The sequence below is a fragment of the Mandrillus leucophaeus genome, unplaced genomic scaffold, assembly GCF_000951045.1.
Source record: "Mandrillus leucophaeus isolate KB7577 unplaced genomic scaffold, Mleu.le_1.0 Scaffold5, whole genome shotgun sequence".
In the NCBI taxonomy this organism is placed as follows: domain Eukaryota; kingdom Metazoa; phylum Chordata; class Mammalia; order Primates; family Cercopithecidae; genus Mandrillus; species Mandrillus leucophaeus.
Window position 1 is genome coordinate 7,544,213 of NW_012105364.1, and position 20,064 is coordinate 7,564,276.

The following is a 20,064-nucleotide window of genomic DNA, read 5'->3' on the forward strand; positions in this document are numbered from 1 at the left end:
AAATTATACCAATAGATTTTTTTTTTTTGATGGAGTCTCGCTCTGTTGCCCAGGCTGGAGTGCAGTGGTGCGATCTTGGCTCACTGCAACCTCTAGGTTCAAGTAATTCTTGTGCCTCAGCCTCCTGAGTAACTGGGACTACAGGTGTGTGCCACCATGCCTGGCTAATTTTTTGTGGTTGTTGTCTTTTTTAGTAGAGACAGGGTTTTTTCATGTTGCCCAGGCCGGTCTCGAACTCCTGAGCTCAGGCAATCTGCCCGCCTCCGCCTCCCAAAGTGCTAGGATTACAGGCCTGAGCCACCACAACTGGACCAATTGATTTTTCTAAGGTTAAAATAAATTTTCTTCCTGCAATAATCTAACTTTGTCATTGTATCAGTTACTTATTGCAGCAAAATAGACAACCCCGAATCTCAATGTCACATGCATCTGTATTTATTCCCAGGAATCTTGAGTCATCTAGGTACTGACTGATCTAAGCTGGGTGGCTTTGTTTCAGGCTGTGGCAGCAGGGGCAGCTCAGCCTCTCACTGTATACATGTGGCTGTACTGGGGCAACTGTACTCTGCATGTCCCTCACCCTTCTTGGATCAAGAGACTAGAAAGGGCACATGCTTCTCATGGCATGGTGAGGCACTATCAGGAAATAAACACTGATCTGGAACTATTACCTAATATTCAAACTTTGTCTAAATCTCACCATTGGCCCTCTAGTAGCCTGTATTTCAAAAGAAAAATATTTTTCTGGTCTAGGATCCAATTTAGGACTCGGTATTACATTTACTTGTCTTTAGTATTTTATTTAGTATTTATATATTTCTTTAGTCTCTTTGACCAGGAACATTTGCTCAGTCTTTCTTTCATGTTCTTAATATTTATGAAGGGTACATGCTATTTCTTTTTTGTATATCCTTTTGTGGATATCTTGTAGATATCCATTTATTTCGTAAATATGTAAAAAAATCCTTTAAATTTTTTAAACAATCTAAGCAGGTTTTTAAAATACAGTTGAAAAAATATGTTTCTTCCACTTACATATCTCATCCATTTACATTTGTTTTTGTAGTTATTAATATGTTTGGATTTATTTTTACCATCTTATCATGGGCTTTTTATTTGTCTTACCTTTTCTGTTTCTTTTTCATTTTTTTCCTTGGATTCTCTTGGATTGAGTATTTGTTTTTTTCATTCTATGTTCCTCTTTTACTAATTTAGAAGTTATATACTTTGTTTCTATTCTTTTAATTGTCATGCTAGACATTTTAGCATATATATTTGGCTTCTCAAGTGCTAGTCAATCATATTGTCACCCTCTTTTCTAGCAATACAATTGTCTTAAAATGCGTGAACTCTATTCCATTCCTGAAATGTATTATTTTTGTCATGCATTTTAGGTTTATTTTATCTTTATTTTAATCCCACCAGATAATAATATTATTATTTTATCTCTATATTTATTTTAGCTATATATTTATCTCAATGTTTATTTAGTTTTATCTATATACTTACTGTTTTCTTTATTGATCTTTTCTTTTTGCATCTTAGTTCTTTCATCTGGGATCGATTTCCGTCTGCATAAAATATATTCGTTAGAATTTCCCTTACTGAGTATCTATTTATAGCAGTCTATTAGGATATTTTTGTTTAAATATAGCTTTCCTTGTCCCACTTTTTGAAAGATGTTTAAAATAATTAAAAAAATTTTTTTTTTCCTCAGCCCTTTGAACATACTGCTCTGCTTTCTTCTGGCTTTCATTGTATCTGTCCTTCAGCTGAAGTTTAGTTGTCTTTTCTCTCTGGCTGTTTTTCAGATATTTCTTTTGTCTTTTTTATTTACAGATTCCCTGTGATGTGTTTAGCCATGAGTTTCTTTTTATTATTAAGTTTAGAATTCACTGAGCTTCTTCAATCTGTGGAGAAGTGTCCTATTATTTCTGAAAAATTTGCAGTAGCCATCAATCCAAATATTATTTCACTTATCCTGTTTCTCTCTTGTCCTTTTAGAGCTCTGGTTTGACATGTCTTTCGATCTCTGTTTTATCATTTCTATCGTGATCATTCTGTGCTGCATTCTGGATGATTTATTTGGATCTATCTTTCAAATTCACATGTCAGCTTTTCAAATCTGTCTATTGAGTTTTAAACTTTCTTTATTGTATTTTTAAATTTTTAGAATTATATTTGTTTTTTTAAAATCTGCTTCATTTCTATGGTGTCTTTCCCTTTCCTTATATTTTAAATCACTTTTAAATTTATTTAGACATAAAGCCTTTTAGACATTTTTAAAAAGGTCTGTTCTATTGGCTTTTGCTCTTCATACTGTACTCTCTCTCTCTCTCTCTCTCTCTCTCTTCCTCTCTCTCTCTCTCTCTGTGTGTGTGTGTGTATAGATATGGTTTGGCTGTGTCCCCACCCAAATCTAATTTGGGTGTCCCCACCCAAATCTAATCTTGAATTGTAGCTCTCACAATTCCCAGGTGTTGTGGGAGGGACCTGAGGGGAGGTAGTTAAACCATGGGAGTGGGTCTTTGCCATGCTGTTCTCGTGGTAGTGAATAAGTCTCATGAGATCTGATGGTTTTATAAAGAGGAGTTCCCCTGCACATGCTCTCATCTTGCCTGCTGCCAATGTAGACATCCTTGCTCTTCTGCCATGATTGTGAGGCTTCCCCAGCAATATGAAACTATGAGTCCATTAAGCCTCTTTTCTTTATAAATTACCCAGTATCAGGTATGTCTTTATTAGCAGCATGAGACAAATACAGTGTTTACTGTGGCCTCATATTTTTGTGAACGTATTTTTGCATGAATTCTTTCAGACTGTGATAAAACTAATACTCCAAAGAGGATTGAATTTGTTTCTGCCAGGAACCTGGAAAACTACCAGCCCAGGACAACTTTAACTGACTTCTTGGCTTGAGATTTCTTGGCCAAGAAGTGTGAATTTGGCATGCAAAACTGCGTGAAGACTGACTTATGCTTAGTATTTTTAGGGACGAGTCCCGCTCTTTCCAGTGCTAAATTTTTAATTAGGCAATCTTGCTTTTGGTGTGTTGGGTGGCAGAATGTTTTTCTACTTCACTGTTATGATGGAAGTGTGACCGTTTGCAGTCTTAGTTTTATAAAGGGGGACCTTGAGTGAATGTTGGGCTTTGTTTTCTCCATTCTGTAGCTTTATAGAGATGGAAAACACAAAGGTGAAGTACATTCAGTTTGAAAAATGGTCCACAAGGCATAAGATGGCTTTATTTCTCTGATTACCTCTTCGGGTCTACTTTCATCAAGTTCCCTTTACTAATTAGCCAGGTAACTAATGTATTAAAATCTTTTTATTGTATTTTACCCAGTATTTTGATTTGTTTTCCACAGGAGGACCAAGCAGGTACTTTATTCATCACACTGATGGAAATAGAAGTCCAGATACCAATTTGAAATTATACTGGGGAAAACTTTACTAATTACTAGTTAGCAATTGACAACCAGAATGTGAAATGTCTGACAATACTTTTGATGGAGTTAGGGCTAGGGTTAGTAATAACTGTAGGATTAATAATAACTATAGGAAACACAAATATTGTAAATATGTAAGAAAAAGAGCAAAGCAGTACCCAATCTTTTTTTTTTTTTTTTTTTTTTTGAGATGGAGTCTCACTCTGTTGCCCAGACTGGAGTACAGTGGAGTGATCTCGGCTCACTGCAACCTCTGCCTCCCAGGTTCAAGCAATTCTCTGCCTCAGCCTCCCAAGTAGCTGGGATTCCAGGCACCCGCCATCATGCCTGGCTAATTTTTGTATTTTTAGTAGAGATGAGGTTTCAACATCTTGGCCAGGCTGATCTTGAACTCCTGATCTCGTGATCCACCTGTCTCAGCCTCTCAAAGTGCTGGGATTACAGGTGTGAGCCACTGCGCGCAGTCAGTACTTTTTTTTCTTTTTTTTTTTTTTAAAGAGACAGGGTCTCATTCTGTTGCCCAGGCTGGGGTGCAGTGGCTTGATCACAGCTCACTGCAAACTGGAACTCCTGGGCTCGAGCAGTCTTCCCACCTCAGCCTTCCTAGTAGCTAGGACTGCAGGTCCACTCCACCATGCTCGGCTAATTTTTTTTTTAAATTTTTATTTGTGGAAATGGGGTCTTGCTATGTTTCCCAGGCTGGCCTCAAACTCCTGACCTCAAGCACCAACAAGGATTTTAATGAAAACATATACATTTGTTTGTGTCATTTAATTCATTATCTGTGTTAATGATTTTGTAATAGAAAGAGCTGGGGTTTTGTAGGGGTGGCATATTTTATTTTCCTGCCTTTCAGTTTTCAAAGGTCCTCTAATATCCTTGGCCTGGCAATCAAAGGTCTTCAGAATAAGAGTTTATTTTACTTTATCTCTCTACCACTCCCCTGTAAAGCACTGGTGCCCTAAACTCCAACCAGAGTTTACCACCAGTGGATCCTCTCTATGTTCTTTGCTTGGCTACTTCAAAGCCTTTGCATCTGCTGTTCCCTTGACTTGAAATGCTCTTCTTCCTTCTCCCACCAATGCCTTGATTATTTTTTGAAATAACATAGTTTTGGCAAGGAATGTATCTTTTCTTTGCCATCTTTATTTCCTTTTCAAAGTTTATTTAGAAAGCATCCTTTTGAAACCTCACATCGACAAGATGTGATCTCTTTTTTTTTTCTTTGCCACTCAGAGCCTTTTAAACCATTCTTAAAATCTTTCTATTCTGCCTTCTATTGTTATTGACCTTTATTTTCTCATCTTCTCTCTTATAACGTAAGCTTCTTGGATGCAGACTCTTACTCCCAAGCGTGTTCCCTCCAAATGCCAAAACCAGTGCCAAATACATGTGCTGTAGTAACAAGAAAAGCACCAGATATAATTTTTAAAAACCCATATATTTATTTATTTTTCAGAAACGGGGTTTTGCTCTCTCACCTAGGCTGGAATGCAGTGGCACAATCATAGCTCCCTGCAGCTCAAGCAATCCTCCCACCTCAGCCTCCCAGGCAGCTGGACTACAGGTGTATCTACAGGCACCTGGGCTCCTGGGCTCAAACTCCTGGGCTCAAGTGATCTTCCCACCTAAGCCTCCCAGGCAGCTGGACTACAGGTGCATACTACAGGTGCCCAGCTACTTAATTTTTTTTTTCTGTAGGTATGAGGGTCTTGCTGTGTTGTCTAGGCTGATCTTGAACTCCTGGCTTCAAGTGATCCTCTTTCCTTGGCCTCCTAAAGTATTGGGATTACAGGTGTGAGTCACTGTGCCCAGCCCCATCTGTTGAATTGAATGAACTATACTGGCTTGAATATGGAGTACTCCGTTTTTCAGTGTTAGTGCAGGTGAATTTTGTATGCAGATACAATTATTTGGGGAAAAATGTGTGGCTTATATGTAAACAGGATTTAGAAGCCTTGTACTATACAGAAGAAAGAGAGTCATTATTCAGAAAGTGGATGAAAAAAAAATCATTGATTCATTATTGTTAACCTTGTGCCTAAGTCTTTGTAAATGGAGTTAAATTAAATTTTGCAAGATTATTGTCATGAAAGAGAATTCAAGGAATTCTTCTAGGACAGAGTTACTCATGGGCTACATGCAAATTTCATAGTTTGAAGTCACCCAAGAGCAGCTTGAATTTAACATGGCAATTTCTCAAAATATTATTTTCTTATGTGAAGACCCCAGACTAAACACAATCATTTTTGCAAACAGCATGTCTCTTCGTTGCTGCTCTCTCTTAAGTCTTTGTGTTTTAAAATGCCTTTGCTTTCATGTGAGACATCACCAGCAGCCTTGTGGCTGGGTGATAGAATCGCTGCTGCTACATCACAGATTCTGCCTTTTTATACTCTTCTTCAAGTATAAAGCACCTTGTATTTGCACAGCTGTTTTAACTTTTTCAAAGTCTGTTTACATCTTTTATGCTTACACCTCTGTGAAGTAGGAAGCACAGGTTTTTCTACCCACCTTGTAGAGATAAGAACAGTGAGCCACACAGAGGTTAAGTGATGGGTTAAAGGCTGCAGCATCCTCCCACTATCCCATGCTGTTTTCCTTCCTAGCGTGAAATTACGTGGGCACACAAGTTCTCCTGAAACAAACACTGAGCAAGGCTATGCATGGCTGCTTGATTCACTTGTGTGATTGCTCTCTTTGGCATGGATGGAGGGCTGCAGGAAAGCTAATTAATTTGTTCAGAGAAAGCTTGTGTATGAGTTCACGTGTTTTATCTATTCTGTCATTCAAACTCTGTGGACAAGTCAGTTTTCATAATGACTTTAGATCACTGCACTAAGACTTACTTGTTTTCCAAATGATTTGGTGATCTGTTCACTTAATTTATGCCAGATGCTTTCTTACTGTTTAACTGCCACCTGCAAAATAACATTTAATATGAAGATTTTAGTTTTAAAATTGTTTTGGGCTCTCAAATCAAAAACTTGCAAGACTGGTTAAGTTGCTTTTTGTTCAAAGCAAACATACCTCTAGCTGAGAAGCAGGGACTTTTACAAGTCATTTGCTTCCTTTAGAATAAACTCTGTGAATTATCCCAATGGTTATGATGATGTGATTAAAAAATTGGGGGAAGAAATAAAGGATAACCTGTTCGCATCTTCTTTCTCTTTTGATAATTCCTATACAAATATCTTAAAAGATGAGATTTTTCGTTTTTCATCGTACATTTGGCAGAGCCTTATTCCTTCTGTTTTACCCGAGATTTCCATTTAAATTTTTTATCCAGTTTTCTAGCATGTGTTCACAATTTTGTCATTTGAATCAATTTCCTTCCTCAGGAATTAACATAAACCATAACGTTTTCTATGAATAAGAACTTCAATTCTAAAATCTGTTTTTGACTAATGATTAACTTCTCTTAATCCTTTTATAATTCTTATTGTTTTCCTCCAGACCATGTAAGTTTGTTCCCATTTTTCTCCATTATGATGTTCTAAATCAAGATGCAAACCAGAATATTAATTTTTCATATAAAATAGGTCTTACCTTTTTATGTTTCTACTAGCTGTATTCAATTGATTCACTGAAAATGATTCCTGGCTTTAGTTTTTGCAGAAAGAAAGTAACAAGGCAAACTCACTAGCAGGCCAGGAAGGAGCCGGCAGCAGACTCTTTCTCAATAAAGGGGTGCTGGAGGTCGGTAACTAGGTCAGCAAATAGGATCTGGGAGGACTAGGATTACCAGCGACCTTTTACTAGTTCAGTGGAGGTTGTGTAAATGCAGCCTAGTGTAGTGCAGAAGTGCTGAACCTGGGGACAGATCTGAAGTTCTGGGCCTCTTTTTGCTGCTTTCTAGTTCTAGAACCTTGGATAAATTTCCTAATATCTCTGAACTTCACATTCCTAACTCATGAATAGGAATAATAATACTATGTCTCAGAGTCATTTTGCATATCAGTTATCTGGTGCTAAGTGATAAACCATCTCAAAACTTGGTGGCTTAAAACACAATAATTTATTTGCTTACATTTGGGCTGGATTCAGCTGGGTGGTTCTTTTGTTGATCCTTCCTGGGGCCCCTCATATAGACACAGTGATCTGGGGGTTTGACTGGAATTGGATGCTCTCATATGGCAGTCAACTGGGACTATCAGCAGAATACGTCAGTTCTTTGTGTGGCTGCTTCTGCAGTGGAGACATGACAATGACAATGCTTTCAAGAAGGCAAATCCCAATGTGCAAGTGTTTACCTATCCTCTCCTTGTGTCATATTTGCTGATATCTTGTTAGCCAAAGTAAGTCACGTGGCCAAGCCCAGGGTCAATGAAAGAAGGAACGATGCTGAGGGTAGAGGCTTCGTTTATGTGAGACCATTAGTGTAATAATCTATACACTCTGTCAGTCAAACGTGACAATACCTGGGAAATTATTTTTGAAGTGTTACATCAGTGTAAATGTTGTATGGTGTGTGTCTGTGTGTGTATGGGTGGTGGCAGTGGGGAATGGTGATGGGGAGGCATGTACCTGAAAACCTTAATAGACATTGAATTTACGGTCATGGAAATAATTGTTTAGTTTTACCTCTGGCTTTCATAATTACATTAAACATATTTATCTCAGGTGCACTCAAGAGTATAGCATGCTGGAACCTGGGTAACGGGATCAGTTGGGAGGGGAAGAGATGTGAAGCTTGGAGAAATGGGCTCAGCTACAGAGAACTGGGAATCCAACGCTCAGTATTTCAAAAATTTACCAAATTGATGGATAAATTGGTCACTCTTCAGAACATAGAGGTTCATTCTAGGTGAGTTAATTTGAAAGTCAGAAGGGTAGAGGTCATGAGAGCTTTTCATACACCCTGACCATAGAGGGAGATTATGGAGATGAGGATCCATCTGAGGCAGAGGAATGGGAACTAGCCCTATAACTAAGGGGATTAAGGTGAGGACAGGAGGCTTAAGAAGGCAGACACCAAGGCAAATGCCTATTTCTTTGGACTAGACAAAAATACAGGAAGAGGAGGACAAACAGCATATGAATTTGGGAGTACTATGCTCAGGGCAATGTTAGTCAGGTGTGTAGACTTTACCTGTCACGAGTGCCCTTAAAGTTGGTCTTCAAGGAATCTTGGAATGCAGGTGGAGGGTGGAGGGTGGGTTGTGGAAGCTTTGCAACCATCCTGAGCCACTGGGTCTCAGGTTTGAAGGCAAGGCCGACAGTGAGGCTGAGGCTATTAAACACGCTAAGTTGGGATGAACCTGAGGACGAGGTGAAAGTGTCAGGCATTAGTGGGCACAGGTAGGGACTTTTAGAAGGCTGACACAAATGCCTGGTAGGATATTGGTTCTCAAATGTCAATAAGCACAGGAACTTCCTGGTTAAAAATGCCCATAGCTGAGCTTACCTCAGAGATTCTGATTTTAGTATATCTTACATGGTACCCAAGAATTTGTGTTTTCAGTAAACAGCTTAGTATTGATGATCTAACCTGTGCTGTCTAATATGGTACACATGTAGTTATTTCACTATAAATTAGCTAAAGTTAAATAAACTTAAACAATTAGTTGTCTACTGGTCAAATTTCAAGAGCTTAATAGCCACATGTAGCTGGTAGCTACTGTATTAGACAGTGCAGAATTAGAATATTGCCATCATTGCAGAAAGTTCTACTGGACAGTGCTGTTTAAGCCATCAACTCTGTGCTTCAGTTTCCTTTGATCACATCTGGTTCTGCTAGGTTTGGTGTCCCTATTCCAGGTCCATAGCCACATCTACTTCCTAGAGAAGCAATCCATAATGTGCATGCTGTTTCAGGACCACGGACAATAGCACACATGGCTATCCCTCCCCTCAAATAGTTTTGCTCACACTGTACTTAAGTCTAAGCAAGTGAGAAGCCAAGAATGGGTGGCTAAAGAAGGAATCCAAGGCAGCAAGCAAAACAGACACAAGAGACTTTGACCTATACTGAAAACTTCACTCCACAATCCCATTTTGTTTGTTGCATTGACTTTGGTCTCTACCGACATCAGCTCTTCTCCTTAAAGAGAAGTAGGGGGAAGGGAAGTTTGAGCTGCTATTTAAAATATATCACTAAGAAACAACATACATGTGTAGGGCAGTGAGGTAGGAGACAAACATACGAAGAGTCAACCAGGATTAAATTCTGAGCTACCATTTACTTGGGTGCAACCATGGGAATGTTACTTAATCTCTCCAAGTCACAGTTTTCCAATCTGTAGATGGCTATAATAATATTATGATAATATGGAATGAGCCAGGCACAGAAAAGCAAATATTGCATGTTCTCACTCTTATGTGAGAGTTAAAAAATTTGATCTCATGGAGGTAGAGCAGAATGATGATTATCAGAGGTTGGGAAGGGTAGGGGGAGGGCATGATGAAGAGAGGTTAGTTAATGGGTACAAAAATACAGTTAGATAGAAGGAATAAATTGTAGTCCTCAATAGTATAATGGGGTAACTATAGTTATCAATAACTTATTGTATATGACAAGATCACTACTAATAGAGAAGATGTGGAAGGTTCTCAGCACAAAGAAATGGTAAATGTTTGAGGTGATGAGTGTACCATAACCATGATTTGCTTAACAAGAGATGCATACAACATATGCATGCATTGAAATATCCCAAGTACCTTATAACTATGTAAAATTATGTACCAATAAAATAAAAATAATATTATGATAATAATGTAAAAATAATACAAGTGACAAAATAAATGTAAAGCACTGAACATAAGACCAGAAACCTAGTAGGCATTCAACAAATATTAGTTCTATTTCCACTCTTGGTAAGTTGAACTTCATACTTCTAATGAGGCCAGCCCAAACTTATTGTACAGAGTCTGCTCTCTGGTGGCAGTGTCTATATTTAGTGACAGAGATGACTTAGTAATTTTTTTTTTTTTTTGTGATCTGGCCCCAAGTAGGGTCTAGTAAAGCGATGTAAATCAAGTACTCAGAAAAACGTGGAGGTGTTTCAAAGATCTGCAAACAGAATTCCAAATGGTTATCTGGAGTTAGACTATCATAGCAGATTCTCATTCTCCTCCCTCTTTTCTTCTTCTTTCTTCTCCTCTTCCTCTTCTTCCATCATTCCTTTTCTTCTTCTGTTACTTCTTCCTCTTCTTCTTTATTTTCCTTTTCCTTTTCAATTTTTTTTCTTTCCACATCCTTCCCTTTCCTCCCCCTTTTTATTCTCTTCTTCTTTTTCTTCCCTTCTGCTCCTACTGTGAGAACTGCAGTATGTACAGAATTAGAATCTTGTTTGTTACTGGTACACAGGGAGTTTTTTCAGTGCAGTGTTTTTCAAAATCTCAAACAGTAATGTGGAAATCTATTTGAAAATAGAGTTGGTTATATTATTTTCCAAAGATGTCTCTTTTATGTAGGATTCTGTGTTTAAACTCATCAAGTAAAGATCAGTTTAAAATTGTGCTTTGAGTTTTAGTGGCTATATAATATCTTTATTGAATATTGTGTTTCTAGTTAACTGTCAGCAAGAATATTTACAACTGACTGCTAGTCTAGAACATTCACCTCCATCAACCTTTGTATTATTGTAAGGGTAGTAGCTATATGGATGAATCTATGTTCTAATCAAGTTTCAAATAGCAGAACACACTCCTTGAGAGTCGAAACTTTTAAAATGATGGTCTTTTGGAAACATTACAAATTTTCTCATCTGTGGCAGGCATTGCTGTGTTAAAGTTGTTATAATCAAATATATACACACACATACACACACATACACACACACACACACACACACACACACATTTTATTTTTTGAGATGGAGTCTCGTTCTGTCACCCAGGCTGGAGTGCAGTAGTGTGATGTTGGCTCACTGCAACCTCTGCCTCCCGGGTTCCAGCAATTCTCCTGCCTCAGCCTCCCAAGTAGCTGGGATTACAGGTGCCCACCACCACGCCCAGCTAAGTTTTTTGTACTTTTAGTAGAGACAGTGTTTCACCATGATGGCCAGGCTGGTTTCGAACTCCGGACTTCAAGTGATCTGCCTGCCTCGGCCCCCAAAAGTGTTAGGATTATAGGCGTGAGCCACCGCGCCTGGCCCAAAAGCTATATTTTAACTGACATAAGTATAAATAAAGCTCTTGGATTATAACAACTTTAACACATTCCAGAATAATATGAGAGCAATGGAAGATCTGAACTCAAATCCCCATCAGGTCATTTGCCAGCAGTGCAATGTTGAGCAAGTTGTTCAACTTCTCTAAGCCTCAATGTCCTCATGTATAAAGTAGGAATAGTTCAACCTTGTATGGATATTCTAAGAATTAGAGATAATATATAAGGCTTAGCACAAAATGGTAGAATTGATTTTATATTACTTAAGTTCCCTATGGTCTAGGAAAGATTTAGGAAATCTAGTATTATATTAAAAATGATAATGAGTGTTACTAGGGAATCCTATTTAATACTACTAAAGGCAAGCATAAACCCTCATCATATATCTTGATTTTGTTCTTTACTTTGAAAATAGTTATCTTAAGCATATGTAATAGAAAATCACATGATTTGGGAATGTATTTTTTATAAAATTAAAAAGAAATGGAGTATGTCAAGAATATGTCAAACTACCAATTTTTTAAATTTTATTTTTGAGATGGAGTCTTGCTGTGTCACAAGGCTGAAGTGCAGTTATGTGATCTCAGCTCACTGCAACCTCTGCCTCCTGGGTTCAAGTGATTCTCCTGCCTCAGCCTCCCGCATAGCTGGGACTACAAGCATGCACCACCACTCCCAGCTAATTTTTGTATTTTTAGTAGGGACGGGGATTTCACTGTTTAGCCAGGATGGTCGCCCACCTTGGACTCCCAAAGTGCTGGGATTACAGGCTTGAGCCACCGAACCCAGCCAAACTACCAATTTTTTGTTCTTTGTTTATCTATTTTCGTAGAAAAACCAGCATGATTAGATCTGAGTTCTAAAACATAACTTTGAGGAAAGTGTTTAAAAAAAAAAAAAAAGCACAGTTTGGGAGAGAGTTCCTAGAGATTCAAAGGTCATTTATTTAGAAGGCTGTCTCTTAGAATTAATAGAGATTGTGAGCTCTGGACATAAGACACATTTAAAAAATAATATTTCAGAAATATAATCAATAAGACTTAGTAAATTATTATTGCACATTGGGACGAGGTAAAGAAAAGTTGATGCCACTAATCTAAAAGGAGGAATTCAAAAGGAGGCTCATAAAGAAGGTGAGGTTTTCATTTGGGAATGTATTGATTTTAGGACATTCAGGTGACTGTCCAGTGAACTGTAAGCATTGGGCCAATAAGCTCTCAGTAAATATAAGACACAGTGTTCCTGTGGGGATAAATGAAAGCTCCCAAGAATGTACAGAGAAGAGAAGAGGGCACAGGACCAAACCCTGAGAAGATTCATCCTTTGTGACCTGTAGAAGAGGAGTTCACAAGGGAAACCAGAGGAGGAAAAGCAGAGAGGGAAGCTGGAGAAGGTGAGGACAGATTTTACCCACTTCCAGCGCTGTAGAGACTGACACTAGTCTCATGTGGCTTCTAAGATTTATTTTTCCCTTTTTTTCACTTTCTCCATTGCTTGTTTTTGTTTTTAATTTACACATTTTATTTTTATAAATCGGCAAAAACTAATTGTATGTATTCATGGGTGCACAGTGATGTTTTGAGGTATATAATGTATAGCGGTCAGATCAGAGTGATTAGCACGTCCATCATCTCAAACATTTATCATTTGTTTGTGTTGGGAACATTCAATATCCTCCTTTCAGTTATTTGAAGCTATATAATGTATTCTTGTTAGCTCTAGTCATCTTACAGCGCTAGAGAACGCTAGAGCTTCTTCCTATCTAGACGTAGTTTTGTATACTTTAACAAATCTCTCCCTATCCCTTCCTTCCTTTATCCTTCCCAGTCTCTAGTATCCTCTCCTCTACTTTTTTATTCTATGAAATCCACTTTTTAAAGCTTCCACGTGATTGAGAACATGCTGTGTTTAACGTTCTGTTCCTGGATTATTTAACTTAACACAATATTCCCCATTCATGTGGCTGCAAATGACAAGATTTCATTCTTTTTTTTATGGCTGAATAGTATTTCATTGTGTTTGTGTATATACACCACATTTTCTTTATGCATTCATCTATTGTTGGACACCTAGGTTGATTCCATATAATGGCTAGTGTAAATGCTGCTACAATAATCATGCGGGTTTAGATATTTCTTCAATATAATGATTTCCTTTTCTTTGGATAAATTTCCAGTAGTGGGATTGCTGAATCATGTAGTAGATCTATTTGTATTTTTTTGAGGAACTGCCACACTGTTCTTCATAGTGGCTGTGCTAGTTTACCAACAGTGAAAACTGCCATTTTTTAAAAGTTTCACAAGTGGAGAAAAATACTTTCTTATTAAATTGCTGTAGAAGCATAATTTTTCTTACCTGATGCATAACCACTGTTTCATTTTAATCTGGCAAAACGTGACCTCCAGGGAATAGATTTTAATTTGCTTTGTTTTGACTTAATAGTTACTTGTTGAACTAAGAACTATTAGGGCCTTGATACGAGGGAGAGAGATTTGTAATGTTAAATTCTTCAGTTATTTTGACATTAGCTTATTGTTAAGGGGGGAAAACCCCCCAAGAAGTTTTTCTGCTTTGCTTTTATGCCAACAAGCAGAAAAATAAAATATATCTCACTTGGATTTTTCTAGATACCATATTTATTTCCTTTGTGAATGCAGAAAACTGATAATTTTAGAAATATTTATTTGCTCTAGCGTATCTATTAGCAAAATAGAATGCATTATCTACATGCATTGTTTACTTTTTTAATGATTTTGTTTTTCTACACTGGGGCAGTGAAATTTCCCATCCTCTTTCATTACATCTATCTGCAATATCAAGCTATAAACATGTTTTTCCTGTTCTTTGTACAAGACAAATACAGACACATTTACTTACAGTGGAGACTATGGTTATTCTTTCTATATAGATATGATGAATCTTTTGCTTCTAAAGTAACATATCTCACAGTGGCATGTGGTGGTGGTTTAAAAAGTGAGACGCAAAGGAAAACTTGAGAATAATATATTTTAGCAACATTAGTTAAAAAATAAAAATGTTCTTTCATGGAGATTTAATAGAAAAACAATAACCTATCTTTTTGTGTGACAGATCTTCAAACACATATTAAAGCACATTGCCCTGGTGTATTAATGGACCTTCAGTGGGAGCTGGCCAGTGTAGGAGCAGGGACATCAATCACGGTAGTTCATCCTGCCCAGTCATGCTGGGATGAATGACGGGAAAGCAATCGACAGATAGCTGCAGTGTGGCTAAGTAGCTGTGAGTATTGAAACGTGGTAGGAGAACAACTGAGATAGTTAGCTGTGTAAAGAATGAACTTTTAGTCAGAAGAAAAACAGTGAAATAACTCCCACCTAGGTCAAGAGATAAAATGCTGTTGTATTCTGGATGCCCTTGTGTGTTCCTGTCAGATCACACCCCTCTTCTTCCTGGCTGAATTCCATGTTTGATCACGTTACTTCTTCATAGTTTTATCCTCTATGTTGCATTTAAACCACTATATTGTTCTTTTTTTTCCTATTTTTATGCTTTATGCAAATGGAATCCTAGCTTGGGATTCATCTTTGGCTTACTCCAGTGTCTCGGTATTAGATTTCATTTTTTTTCTTTTCAGATTTTTTCATGTTACTATTTATTTATTTTTTCTAGATTCAGGGGTACATGTTCAGGTTTGTTACATGGATATGTAACAGATAAATACCTATGATTCCATTTGTATAAAGCTTAAAAACATAAAAAATGAACAATATGTTAGTTAAAATACAACATTAAGGATAAAACTATGAAGAAGTAAGGTGATAAAACATAAAACACAAAATTCAGCCGATATACAGGATATATTGCATGACGGTGACGTTTGGGCTTCTAGTGTACCCATCACCTAAATAGTGAACATTGTACCCAATAGGTACTTTTTTTTAGCCCTCTCCTCTCTCCTCCCCCTTTGGAGTCCCCAGTGTCTATTATTATTATTGGATTTTCAAGATTCATCCTTGTGGATGCATGCTGTTCCACGTGTTTCATTTTCACCTCTGCGTATTCCAGTGTATGAACACACTACCACTTAACTATCTGTTCTACTATTGATTGACATTTCTGTTGTTTCCTGTTTCTTTGGTGTTACTAACAATGAAGTTACAAATACATGTACACGTGCATGAGTGTCCCCAGGAAATTTATCTGGTATTGGAAATACTGGGTCACCCAAGATATGCTTTTGAATAAGTGTGTTCCAAACTGATTGTAATGACTGCAGCAATGTATGCTTTCCTCAGCTGTGTAGGAGAGTTCCTATTGCTTCAAATTCTTGCCAGTACTTATTTCTCTACTACATTTGTAATGTGACTGTAGGCTTCAGAGTCATAATGAACCTGGTTTCGAATTCAGGCCATGGTTTGTGATGCTGGGCTAATAATCTCTGCTTGCCAAGTTCTTGTAATGATTATGTAATGCAATGTATTAAGAGATGCCTCTGTTAGTCTATTTGGGCTGCTATACCAACATGCCATAGACTAGGTAGCTTGTAAAAAACACAAATTTATTTTGCACGGTTCTGGAGGCTGAGAAGTCCAAGATTAAGTCACCAGCAGATTTGGTGTCTCATGAAGGCCTGTGTTCTGGCTCACAGATGGCACCTTCTTGTGTCCTCACATAGCAGAAGGGGTGAGGGGTCTCTCAGGCTTCTTTTATAAGGCACCAGTCCTATTCATGAAGGCCTTTATGACTCAATCACCTCATGAAAGCCTTGCTTCTTCTTCTTCTTCTTCTTCCTCTTCTTCCTCTTCTTCCTCCTCTTCCTCCTCCTCTTCTCCTCCTCCTCCTCCTCTCCTCCTCCTCCTCCTCCTCCTCCTCCTCCTTCTTCTTTCTTCTTCTTTTTTTTTTTGAGATGGAGTCTTGCTCTGTCACCCAGGCTGGAGTGCAGTGACATGATCTTGGCTCACTGCAACCTCCCACTCGTGGGTTCAAGTGATTCTCCTGCCTCAGCCTCCCAGGTAGCTGGGACCACAGGTACCTGCCACCATGCCTGGCTAAATTTGTATTTTTAGTGGAGATGGAGTTTTGCCATGTTGGCCAGGCTGGTCACCATCACCTTGGGGGTGAGAATTTCAACACGTGAATGTGATGAATGCATATTCCATATGATACATATACATGCATACATATGGGTGAACTGAGGAACAGAACACTTCAATATGTGCCTGGGAATATTCTTTTTGTTGGGTTAGAACAGGAATATTAAGGTATGTAGAATTAGTTATCTTTTTTTTTTTTATGTATTTTTAGTAGAAACAGGGTTTCACCATGTTGGCCAGACTGGTCTCGAATTCCTGACCTCAGGCAATCTGCCCATCTCAGCCTCCCAAAGTGCTGGGATTACAGGCATGAGCCACCGCGCCCAACCACAAGTTTGTTTTTTTTTTAAACACATGGTAAGGTCATGTCTATGAAGCATAAGTTAGTGTGGCTCAAACCTGTCCCATTTCACTTCTGAACAGCCTGGAAACTTCTGAGTCTTTTTAAATTTTTTTTCTGAGACTGAGTTTCACTCTGTCGCCTAGGATGGAGTGCCGTGGCATGATCTCAGCTCACGGCAACCTGTGCCTCCAAGGTTCAGGTGATTCTCCTGCCTCAGCCTCCTGAGTAGCTGGGAATACAGGCGTGCACCACCATGCCTGGCTAATTTTTTGTATTTTTATTAGAGACGGGTTTTCACCATGTTAGCCAGGCTGGTCTCGAACTCCTGACCTCAAGTGATCTGCCGGTCTTGGCCTCCCAAAGTGCTGGGATTACAGGCGTGAGCCACCATGCCCAGCCTAGTTACCTTTTTTGATTGAAAAAGAATTTAGTCCAGGAAAATTTCATTCTGGCTTTCCTTAAATGCAGACGGGGATATCTTTCAGTTCCTGACAGTTTTTTTTTAAGGGCATCTGTGGTGAATTAAAGATGGCCTCAAGTTATTTAAAATTCCCGCCATTGAGAGACCCATTTCTTCTCCCTTTGAGTCTAAGCTGGCCTGGATTACTTTGATCAGCAGAGTACAACAGAAGTGACATGATGCCAGTAGTGAGCCTGAATTTTAAGAGGTCTGACAGCTTCCTCTGTTCTTGGCACCTGATCTTTAGTCAGCCATCAGATAAGAAGTCTAACTACTCTGCTGAAGTAAACATGTGGAGTGACCCTGATATTACATAGTGAGGGAGAGAGGCTCAGCAGAACCCAGCCTTTTGTAATCTCTGCAGAGACATCAGGTGCATGAAAGAAGCATCATGGACACTGTGGCCTAGCCCAGCCACCAGCTGAATAGCACGAGTGACCCCAGTTGATGAGACATGGAGCAGAAGAATCACCTAGTTGAGCCCTTCTCAAATTTGTGACTTGTAAAATTATGAAACAAAGTGGATGCTGTTTTAAGGCACTACATTTTATAGTAGCTGTTACACAGTTACATAGCTAGAAGGGCAGGTTTTCAGGCGATGGTGGCTGGGATGGCACAATGCCCCATAATTCTGCTCCTGGCTAAAGTGTATTCTCATGTCTAACTCTAGAAATGGAGACCCCTTGTATATACAAGGACCAATAGCCATTCTAGCAGTGACTTGTGGGTTTTATTCACACCTTGAGAACTTAAGAACTGCAGTATTTGGCGGACACAGATGATCTTTCCGACTCAGCCTGGGAAGTAGTGCCAATGGATACATAGTAAAAAGCTTAGATGACTTCCATGATGTCAGCCTCAAAATGTTTAGGATTTTTTTCTCAAACACCCTATCTTACTTTAATTATATTTTATTATTTGGTAGTTAAACCCTGCATGGACATTTTTCTGGTTTTAGCTAAAATGTTCTTATAGAGTAGTACTTCCTTTCACTGAGATAAAACTACATCTTTTAAGCTTTGAGTTGCATCCTCTAGGTCTGGGATATTAGGATGTAGTGAAAAAGTCTATATTACCATATTTACATTTCTATGAATTTACAGCCTTCAAATCCCCAAAATTGCCATATTTTGGTCTCTTGTTGTCATAGATTTTCATTGGCTTTCTAATACTTTCTAGTAAAATAATTAGTTTTACTTCTCTAATTTTTCTTTAATTTTTAATATGTGTTTTTTTTGGCAATTAATGTATGGGATGGAATAATTTTGTGTTCCATGTTCTGTCTGATCCTAGCATTCTGTTGGGTTTATGATTCACAGCAGCCTGTTGGACTGATGTGGTGACCCTCTCCCTTCCCATTGATTATGGATATTCCCAAAATATTTCTCATTGGCAGGGATCCTACAAGTCTACATAACCCTTTCCTTTCCCCAGGGGTTTGAATACTGTCTTTTAAAGACTCAGTTTTTGCATTGGGACCCAGTTCAAATAGCACAGAACCAGATTAGTTCAGCACCATAAACCTGTATCCATCAGACTTTGAGTGTCACCTCTGCCAGGTGATACCTGCTGAACTTGCCACCCAATTAAATTAAATCCTCTGGAGAGACCCCTGGCATGGAATAGATGAGCATCCCTGGTGATTCTGCTGTCTAACCCATTCCCTTGATCTAAAAAACACTTTTAGAGAGCCTAGTTTCAACTTATTTTTACTTCCTTATGGACTATGTAGTTGAGTCCAGGGTGATTCCAAAGCTCATCTAAGTGAAGACAGATTTTTTTTTCTCCCCCAGAAAACTAAAAAGCAAACAGTCAACCCATTATTATGGAAATGTTCAAACATACACTGTTTTAGTCTTAGTCCGTTTTCTGCTGCTTATAACAGAATACCTGAAAGTGAGTAATTGATATAAAAAAAGAATTTATTTCTTGCAGTTACGGAGGCTGAGAAGTCCAAGTTCAGGGGAGCCACGTCTGGTGAGGGTCTTCTTGTTGACTGGGACTTTCTAGAGTCTGGAGGCTGCACAGGTTATCACATGGCAAGGAGGTTGAGCATGCTGACATGCTAGCTCAGGTCTCTCCTCTTCTTCTTATAAAGCCACCAGTTCCTCTCCCATGATAACCCATTAATCCATCAATTCCATTACCTTTCAATAGCCCCACTTCTCAATATTGCCACATTGGGGATTGTTTCAACATGAGTTTTGGAGGGGACAAATATTCAAACCATAGCATACACAAAATAAAGAGAATAGAAAAGTAAATGTCATGTACCCATCACTCAGCTTTAACAATTATCAGTATATATCTAATCTTACTTCATCCATGTTCCTAGCCATTCCCACCCCTAACTTCTCCCCACAACCCCACTGAATTATTTAAAGCAAACCAAGATATCCTATAACTTCATTTATAAATACTTCAGTATTTACCTCTAAAAGATAACAAATTCTTTTTTAACCAGAATACTATATCATGTCTATAATACTTATTAATATTTTCAGGAAACAGTTTAAAGTATTCCAATAAAATAACTTGAGCTCCTATAATAGTATTAATGTAGGCTTAAATGACTTTTCCTAAAATGAATTACCTATCTTTACGCACTCAGTATGAAATCATCC

General features: G+C 38.3%; 1 long non-coding RNA gene across 1 annotated transcript in view; it reads right to left on the bottom strand.

The window, feature by feature from the left end:
- The window catches only part of LOC105550859, a 10,756-nt gene extending 3,672 nt beyond the window's left edge, over window positions 1–7,084 (bottom strand). The window contains exons 1-3 of the long non-coding RNA XR_001007787.1: window positions 6,999–7,084; window positions 6,299–6,370; window positions 4,740–4,844 (exon numbers count right to left, since the gene is read on the bottom strand). This is a non-coding gene — a long non-coding RNA (uncharacterized LOC105550859). The remainder of the gene's footprint in view (window positions 1–4,739; window positions 4,845–6,298; window positions 6,371–6,998) is intronic.
- Window positions 7,085–20,064: the final 12,980 nt, after the last annotated feature.